General features: G+C 42.1%; 1 pseudogene; it reads left to right on the top strand.

Moving 5' to 3' along the window:
* The first annotated feature begins 4,095 nt into the window (after positions 1-4,095).
* LOC125352612 lies at positions 4,096-4,412 on the top strand (annotated as a pseudogene).
* The last annotated feature ends 5,748 nt before the right edge of the window (positions 4,413-10,160 follow it).

Raw genomic sequence — 10,160 nt, 5'->3', positions numbered from 1 at the left:
TTACTAGGTTCTCCTTGCCTGGGGCCTATAATAGTCCTGTTACTCCTAATTCTTAGATGGGAAAATTGAAGTAGAACAAGGTTAGATAATTCATCAGAAGTCACACAGGAGGATAGTCATAGAACAAAACATACCAAAATGGTTTGACTACACCTGTTTTACAACATATAGCAAGGTGCCCCACAGGTCTCCTGGACTTTGGGGAGGGCAGGAAGGAAGAGAGCAGTGCAGATCTGCCATTCATACAGCTGGAGGATGGTGATCTGTCTCAGGCAGCCTCCATGGACACATGGATCAAGCATGGCAGACTCTGGATGACACTGTGGTTCATCATGTTAGTCTGTGTAGGAATCATAGATTACAGGACTTTGCCTACAGACAATGCACTAAGTGGGTAAAACACAGGAAGAGGCTCCTCAGACCTCCCTCTAGAGAGATGGGTTACTTTCATGCCACAACTGTGTTGTCATCTCTTGTTTTTCCTTTGAGCATGTTGGAAAAGCAGAAGCTGCAGAGTATTCTGGGTGAGCAAGGACCTGAAGAAGGGCACCATTTGCAGACTAAGTAAAGGCAGTACTGGACAAAGCCTGTGAGTCTGTGTGGACTCATTGGGCTGTAGGATACAGCAGCTACTAGAGAGGTATGAGGAAGCACTGGGCCTCTGAAAATACCCTGCTAGATGCACTGAGCTTTGGCAAAAACATCCTCATGAATATTTCAGTCCAGAGAAACAGCCAAGTTTCAACATGGAATGAATTCGTATGAGTCAGCTTTCCTAGCCTCCAAACAACTAAGCCATACCCTTTGTTCTAAGTTGTCTGTCCCTGCTACCCAGAAAAAAAATGCAAATACAGCCCTGGGTTTGTGACTCTCAAATAACATCCTTAAAGACTTTCAGGTGGCTGGCTGATCCTCCACTCCAGGAATATGGAAAGAAGGCAAGAGAAAGTTACCAATCCAAGCCATTAAAAATCTGTGTCACAGGCTGAATTTAAAGAATAATAAATAAGGAAAAAAAATCCCTCAAATTGGTTAATACGCAAGTGTGCACAAGTGTATTAGTCAAAATATGGCATTTGCAGGAGAGAATTCAAGCAGTGTGATTCCTTAGAAAAACAAACTCACATTCCAACAAATTAATACCAGGAAACTAGGACTTAAAACTTAAGGAGAGGTAAGTAGACAAATGAAGAGAGGAAGTCTGGGCCAGGGGGATGCAGTCACAGTATTTAATGCATATCCTACACTATTAAGAAAAGGGAGAGAAGGGGTTGGTTAGGGGAAGGATGATGAAATAGGTAATATTGACCAAGAGGTATTGTATTCATAAATTGCTTGGTTGAATGGTAACCTCTTTGTACAACTACTTAAAGACAATAAAACATAATTTTTAAAAATGAGGAGTAAACAAGATCAGAGCACATATATGCACACATGGAAATGACATAATGAAACCCCTCATCATGTACATGTTAACATAAGAAAAAAAACACATCTTAGGCTTGGAATGTGAATTATTTTTTAAAGATGGGTAAATGCCACATTAAAAAAAATCTCCTCAGGGGCTGGGGATATGGCCTAGTGGCAAGAGTGCTTGCCTTGTATACATGAAGCCCTGGGTTCAATTCCTCAGCATCACATATATAGAAAATGGCCAGAAGTGGCACTGTGGCTCAAGTGGCAGAGTGCTAACCTTGAGCAAAAAAAGAAGCCAAGGACAGTGCTTAGGCCCTGAGTCCAAGGCCCAGGACTGGCAAAAAAATAAATAAAAAAAAAATCCCTCAATTTTTTTTATTGGTTCAGCAATTACTGAATCTTTATCCTAAATGGTTAGTCTGGAAATGTACTTGGGGTTAGGGATGGAGATCAGTAATAGAGCACTTGCTTAACATGTGTGAGACCTTGGGTTTGATTCTTGGCCCTAGAAAGGAAAACAAGAGGGGAAAAAATGAAAGAAATGAAGAAAAGACAGAGTGAAAGGAGAATGGAGGAAAGGCAAGGAAGAAAGAAGGAAGGGACAGAAGGAAGGAAGGACAGGCAGGGAGGGAGGAAGAAAGGAAGGAGGGAGAGAGAGAAGACAGGAAGAAAGGGGAGAAATAGAGGGGAGAAAGAAAAGCTCTTTTACCTCCTCAAAAGGCAGAGATTGGGAAGATCATGGTTTGAGGTCAGCCCCAGCAAAGAGTTAGTAAAACCCCTCATCTCAACCAAAAACAGCTAGGTGTAGTAGTGTGCACATACCATCACCGCTATGCAGGAGATGTAAAATAGAAGAATCAAAGTTCAGGTTGGCCAGTGCAAGAAAAGTAAAAAATAACTGAAGCAAAAAGGGTTCATGGCATGGTTCAAGTTATAGAGCACCTGCCTAGCATGCACAAGGTCTTAAGTTCAACCTCTAGTACTACCAAAAGAAAACCCAATCACATCTTTGATAGATTTCCATATATGAAGTTGAGGCAGAATAAATAGGATAAGGTGACAGGGAAATAAGAAAATGACTGAAGATAAGCCAAAGTCAGGAACTAAGACTTAAAAAAAAATCACTAGAGCAACAAAAGCTAAATGAATACTTTAAAGAAAGAATGTGTAAGAGCCAGGCACTGCTGACTATAATCCTAGCTATTTAGGAGGCTGAGAGCTGAGGACCACTGTTCACAGCCAGCCTGAGCAGGAAAGTCCACGAGACTCATCTTAAATTAACCACCAAAAAGCCAAGAGGAGCTGTGGCTCGAGTGGTAGAGTACTAGTTTTGAGCAAAATAGCTCAAGGACAGTTCCCAGACCTAGAGTTCAAGCCCAAGGGCCAGCACAAAAGAAAGGAGGAGGAAGAGGAGGAGGAGGAGGAGGAGGAGGAGGAGGAGGAGGAGGAGGAGGAGGAGGAGGAGGAGGAGGAGGAGGAGGAGGAGGATGACGACGAGGAGGAGGAGGAGGGAGAAGAGAGCAAGTGAGAGAGAAAGAGAGAAGGGAGAGGAGAATGAGGAGGAGGAGGAGGAGGAGGAGGAGGAGGAGGAGGAGGAGGAGGAGGAGGAGGAGGAGGAAAGGGGAAAAGGAGGAGGAGAGAAGAGGAAGGAAGGAAGGAAGAAAGGAAAGAGAAAGAAGGAAAGAAAGAAAGAGGAGGAGGAGAGAAAAAGAGAAAGGAGGGGGCTGGGGATATGGCCTAGTGGCAAGAGTGCTCGCCTCGTATACATGAGGCCCTGGGTTCGATTCCCCAGCACCACATATACAGAAAATGGCCAGAAGTGGCGCTGTGGCTCAAGTGGCAGAGTGCTCGCCTTGAGCAAGAAGAAGCCAGGGACAGTGCTCAAGCCCTGAGTCCAAGCTCCAGGACTGGCCAAAAAAAAAAAAAAAAAAAAATCTCCTCAAAAAGAGAAAGGAGGACATAAATGGAGATGTGGCGCTGCTATAAAACACAAGCAAGCATGAGCTCTGAGTTCAAACCCTAGTGCTGCCCCAAAAAGAAAAAAACACATATATATTCTTCATTTAATCATGTCACTCTCTTTTAAATGTTAAGTGAATCATAATTTTCTCAGCTATTAAGTCTTGGCTCAGTATATCTTTGACCAGAAAGAAATGCTTAAAGGTGCAATGTTGGGGCGCTAACATCAAAATGGGAAAATATCATAATAACTGATGGTGCTGGTCACATAATCAGGACAAAGTCCACACTGAGCCTCTTCATAACACTCCCAGCTCAGATGGGCAAAGGCCATTGGACCCCTCAGCTCCCACTTTCTGCAGGCCATGAGAGGTTTTCTCATTTTATTTCTCCCTGTTTAATTCTTCTTTACTAACAAATCTTTGCTAGCTCTATAACTTGCAAATCTTGTTTATAAATCTCAGAGAATTTTCCCCCATTGGATTCAAGAGCTTTATCTCTAGGGAAGGTAATTGAGGTAAGTTTCTTCCCTCCTAATGAAGGTAACTCCCCGCCCTTACCCTTCTTTAAGGACAAAATCACTAGATTCCAATTGTGAGGTTGGAAACTAAAGGGAAGCCGTCATTTGTGTCGTCCTGTTACACGTATATAGTTTGGAAGGGATTTTGTTGCATTCTCATACTTGCATTAAAAATGGAAGTAGCACGCAGGTTTTGGAACATGGCTGACGGCGTGGACCAGCAACAAACTACCAATCCTGTAGGGGAGCCCCTAGGTCTCATCAGGCTCAGCTTGGATGAGCGCACTTACGTGAAGATGAGGAATGCCTGACAGCTTCGAGGCAGATTACATGCTTATGACCAACATTTGAATTTGATACTGGAGACGTGGAAGAAACTGTGACTACCATAGAAATTGAAGAAGAGACATATGAAGAAATATACAAATCAACAAAACGGAATATTCCAATGCTCTTTGTCCAGGGAGTTGGTGTTGTACTCATTTGCCCCTCCTCTGAGAGGATTTATCCTGTGTAGAAAGTAGGAGACTGTACAATTGCATCTTCAAACGTACAAAAGATTCAGAGAGAAGCCTGCATATTTTTCTATATTTAAGATATGACCAAGGATTCTTTCATCCCACGACGAGTTGATTTGCAAGTGACTTACAATTTCTTCAGCTAAATGGCATTCTTATGTTTCTCCATTTGTTCTAATAAACATGATCACCAACCAGGAAGAAAAAAGGAAGTAAATGGTCTTTGTTCTCCCCTCCCCCTTAAAAAAACCACAAATTCTTTCAAGGTTCCTGGTACAACTTGTATAAATAGTCCAGGAAAGTTATTCCAGGATCTTATCACCATTGTATAAGTATCTATTAAATAAACTTTTCAGGCTAAGTTAAAAATGGGCTACAAGTTCACATGTATTCCTTTGACACAGAGGATGAGCATGTTACATGTTTTTATGGAATTTTTTTTTTGCCAGTCCTCGGGCTTGAACTCAGGGCCTGAGCACTGTTCCTGGCTTCTATTTGCTCAAGGCTAGCACTCTGCCATTTGAGCCACAGCGCCACTTCCAGCTTTTTCTATATATGTGGTGCTGAGGAATCAAAACCCAGGGTTTCATGTATATGAGGTGAGCACTTAACCACTAGGCCATATTCCCAGCCCCAGCAATTTTCTTATTTGTACATATAAACACTCCTCAGAGAGGAGAGACTATAAAGAGAGAGACCATAAAGTGCACTACCCTCTTGTTTTTTATTTGTTGAATATTATTTTTATGATGTGTCATTCTCTCTCCCCTGCCCCCTCTTGACAGCAGTGAGGTTTGAACTTAGGGTCTCACACTTGCTAGGCTGGCACACCACCACTGAGCCATGTTCCCCATGCTCTTTTTCGGTGGTTATTTTTAGGACAGGGTTTCACTTCTCACTCTGGGTGTATGCCTGAGCTGTAATCCATCTATTTTAGGTTTTTTTGTCCTTGCTAGAGTCACAGGAACAGCTACTACATCCACCTTCTCGCCCTGAAGGTGGAGTTTCATGGAATTTTCTACCTGTACTAACCTGGAACAGTGATCCTCTCAATCTCAGTCTCCCGCATAGTTTAGGATTATAGATGTGTGCCACTAAACCCAGCTGTAGGTTAAGGAGAGGTCTTTTGGGCTTTTCTCTGTTCTCCTCCATTTCCCTCTCTTTTCCCCTCCCCTCCCTTCTTTTCTCATGATCTGCCTCCCTGTCCCTCTCCTATTTCCTCCTCCCCTCCTTTCTCCCCTCTCCCCTCTTTTCCCTTCTCCTCTATTCTTTTCTCCTCTTCTGTCCCTTCCCATCCTCTCTTCTCTTTCCCCTCTCTTCCCTTTCCTTTTCCTTTTCTTGTTTTTGGTGACTTTTGTTGTTGTTGTTGAAGTAAAGGTAACTGACTTCAGTCTCATGCTTGCTAAGCAGGCGCTATACCACTTGAGCCAGTTTGCCCCCCACCCCGACATTTTGCTTTGGTCCTTTTATTTTGTTATTGTTATTATTTTGTGTTAGTCATGGGGTTTGTAGTCAGGGTCTGGCATTGCCCTTGAGTTGTTTGTGTGTGCTCAAGGCTAGCACTCTACCATTTGAGCCAAAGCTCCATTTCTGGCTTTTTGGTCCTTAATTGGAGATAAGAATATTACATACTTCCCTGCCTGTGCTGGCTTTAAACCATGCTCCTCAGATCTAAGCCTCCTGAGCTAGGCTTACAGGTATGAACCACTGGAGCCTGGCAGGTGATTCACACTTGATATCCAGGCGGCCATAGGTTGGAGGACTGAGGTCTAAGGATTGCCCTAACTAAAATCACACCTGCCTGGCTTATTTGTTGAGATAGGGTCTTATTAATGCTTTTCTTGGACTGGCCTTGACCCTCAATCTCTTGTTTTCTTTTTCCTAAATAGCTAGGACTAAGGGCATGAGCCACCATGCCCATCAGCTATTTTTCATGCCTAGAAGTTTTGAATTTTGTGTAGTCAATATGTAATATGTCCTAGTACAATGCCTTCTATTTCCTTTCGGATTGAGTCTTGTCTATTTTGAATTTTAATTATTATAATTATATTTAATTAATATAATTATTTTTGTACTGGCAATTTAAAAAATGTTTGATTCTAAATTCTACTTGATTTTTTTTGGCATGTAATATGAGATTCCAATTTGATCCCCCCTCAGAGAACCAATTTTCTCAGCCTCATTTATTTCCAAAAGGCTTTTTATTTTCACCAGATAATGCTTCTTCCAAAATCAAAGTGTTTCTTTTATAATTGGCTATAGACAAATGTAATCAGACATGGTAGGTTCAGCTAGTAATATAGCTGGACCTTTAACTCCTCTGTGCTTCCCGACACAAGGAACTAGACCGTAGACAGTATAAGTGGGATTTTGCAGCAGAGCTAAGAGATAGAGATTCTAAGGACAGCTCAGCTGCATCTAAACCAACCAATGAAACTAACTCAGGAGTCTAGACATGAGCTCCATCCCTGTTCCTTTACCCAAAGCTGGTGTACCAGATACTAACTAAAAGAGCACATCAGGCCAGTTATAGGCAACAGCACCTACCTGTCAGCAGTGTAGGCAGGATCTCACTTGCATTTGGAATCCATCTTTGACTCATTTGCCTCTTGATTTTGACATCTGCTTCTGCCTGGGATTGAGACAGAGCATTCTCAGGAAACATCACTAGAAAATGCCCTTTCACTACTCAAAACCATGCCACAGTGCTTGCTCCTGATGCTGGTGTCTGCCTGCAACTGGGACCTCACCTCTTCTACTGCCCTTACTCAGTGTTGCTTCTGAACATCCCAGCTCAGTCCAGAGAGTCTCTCCAGACTGACCTGGCTCTGACTCCGTTTCTCACTTCATTCAAAGACCTTCCTTGAGGGCTGGGAATGTGGCTTAGAGGTAGAGTGCTTGCCTAGCATGCACCAAGCCTTGAGTTTGATTCCTCAGCACCCACCACATAAACAGAAAAAGCGGGAAGATGTGTTGTGTGGGAAGTGGTAGAGTGCTAGCTTTGAGCAAAAAGAAGCCAGGGACAGTGCTCAGGCCCTGAGTTCAAGCCCCAGGACCGTCAAAACAAACCAACAAACAAACAAAGACCTTCCTTGATCACCCTAATAAAACAGAAACTTCTAGCACTTTCAGTTTTCCTAGAGCACTTAACTTCTGACATTTCATACACACACACACACACACACACACACACACCCAAGAACCTTCCAGTAGCTCAACCATAACAGCTTAATGCCTACTTAGAGCTTGATGACAGGAAAATTACTTTTTATCTAATCTACAAAGGATTCTATCAGAAAACACTTGAAAATGCTTCTAATGACCGCCATGTGTATGCATCTTTCACATAAATTAGCTGAGTGATTCTCACTGACAAGGCAGACATCTCTATTATCACAGATAAGGACACTGGGATTGCATGAAATTATAACTTGAATCATGACATAACTATCAATGGGCTTAGATTCAGGATATCAAATCTTTCTGGGTCAGCAGCCAGGCTTTTTTTTTTTTCTATTATGACACACAGCATCCATGGGATATGGTATCAGATGTAAAACATACATCTGCATCCAGAAAAAGAGAACACAAGTTATTTGCCCAATACCACAGCTCCTGAGAGTTGCAAATTTTTTATTACTCTTCAGACACCATCTAGCCCAGCAAGTCATACCTACAAATAAATAAATAAAAGGCTGTGAGACATTGTTCCTCTTCCCACAGGAACTAGGAACCCCTACTTCTTGTTATTCTGAAGTAGATACTGAGTTGTTCTTGGAATCTTAATTTCTGAAGATGCTCAGTGATGAGGGTTTAGAGGAAGTATATAGCAAGAACAGCTGGTTCTTATAGAAGGCAATGTGCAATCACTCTCTCGATAAATATGCATTGAGTGATGACCACAAACTAAGGCAAAGAGCCAAGGACTACACATAGATGAATAAATTGGATGCTGTCTTTGGTCTCATAGAGATTATGGACTAGGGGGGATCTTACAGAGCTACAATTATGCTGATGATATCAACTGCTTTATTTTTCACATATTCAAGAGTTATTTATTGACTAATCACTACAGTTTATGCTTTAAGAGATGATAAAATGGCAAGCAAAACCAGACATGATTCTTGCATTAAATAGCCACAGGTATAGACAGGCTATACTAGTGTTATATAAGAATGGATACATAGGGAAATAGGCTTAATTAGGTTGAGGGATCCTTTTTAAAAAAAATCTTTGCTTCTTTTTGTTCTTTCTGGCTATTCTGAGCTTTGAACTCAGAACCTTATTCTTGCTAGGCACATGCTTTACTACTTAAGCCAAGCCTCCAGTCCATTTTTTGCTTTAGTTATTATGGTAAGATTTCTTTTTTTGGCTTTGGTTTGGCCTCAAACCCAAGATTCTCCTACCTATAACCTTCCTCAGAAAAGGGATCGTGGGTGTATACCGCTATTCATGGCTCGTTGATTTCTCAATGGGGTCTCTCTTATTTTTGGTGCAGATTGTCTTTGAATCTCAGTCTTCCCAGTTTCTACTTCCCAAGCAGATGGGATTGCAGGTGTGAGACACTTCAGAACTGATCAGATTAGAATTCTTGCTTAAAGAAGTACCACTTAAACTGAGAGTTGAAAGAATAAGCGTAATTAGGCATGGAGGTGTTGCTGTGGCTCAAAGTGGTAGAGCACAAGCTTTGAGCTGAAGAGCTCAGAAACAGTGCCCAGACCCAGAGTTCAAGCCTCATGACCGATGAAGGGAAAAAAAGAGTAACTAGGCAATGAAGGGAAGGTAAACTAAACGTCCTATGAGAGATCCTGTTGTGAGATGGTGACCCAAAAGCCTTTGAGAGAGGCCAGAGTGGCTGTAGAAATGTTTTAATGTCAGATAAGCATGTGAAATAAGCAAGGTAAATGCATAGGGGTTGTATGAAATCTGACATATTTACTTAATATTTTGCAGCACACTTTCCTAGTTGCTCATGGCAATTCAGCAGCTCCATGCTGGGACACAGAACCTTGAAGCTGAGAGCCTTTGCACCAGCAAGCAGAAAGAAGGCTGTTTATTGCTAGGATGGCTATTAAAGGATCTGCTGCTTAAAATCCAGGATAACACTGAAGGAAGAATAGCTTTTGAACCTGCTTCCAGAGAACCACATGAGGCAGTGAGATAGAATGCTGCCTTGGAGACCCATCAAATTAGGTCTGTCTGTTTCTTTTTCTCCATTTCTTCAGAGAGAGAGAGAGTGTGTGTGTGTGTGTGTGTGTGTGTGTGTGTGTGTGTGTGTGTGTGTGTGTGTGTGTGTGTGTGCTGGTACTGGTGCCTGAGTGCTGTCCCTTAGGTTTTTCCACTCAAGGCTTACAGTGTACCACTTGAGTTTTTGGCAGCTAACTGGAGATGAGAATTTCATGGACTCTTCTGCCCTGGCTGGCTTTGAAACCATGATAATCACAGGTCAGTCTCTTGAGTATCTAGGATTATACAGGTGAGCCACCAGTGTCTGACTAGACTTCAGTTCTTCATCTGCTAGTTCTAAGGTCTCTACTATTAACTAGGAATAAAATTAGTTCCTTTTCAAGGTCCTTATGAAATTATGCAAGGCAATATGTCAAAGATCTTAAACCAGTGTTTGGCTCAGAGCAGGGACACAGTAATAGTTTATCTTCTTTATCTGTTAAAATGGAGACAGCAATAGGAATTCCTTTGCAAGGTTATGGGGATTTGATTATTTTTGTAAATGCAGCAAGTATACTCTG

This window comes from Perognathus longimembris, chromosome 1 (genome assembly GCF_023159225.1).
Source record: "Perognathus longimembris pacificus isolate PPM17 chromosome 1, ASM2315922v1, whole genome shotgun sequence".
Classification (NCBI taxonomy): Eukaryota; Metazoa; Chordata; class Mammalia; order Rodentia; family Heteromyidae; genus Perognathus; species Perognathus longimembris.
This window is presented reverse-complemented; position numbering and strand designations above follow the sequence as displayed.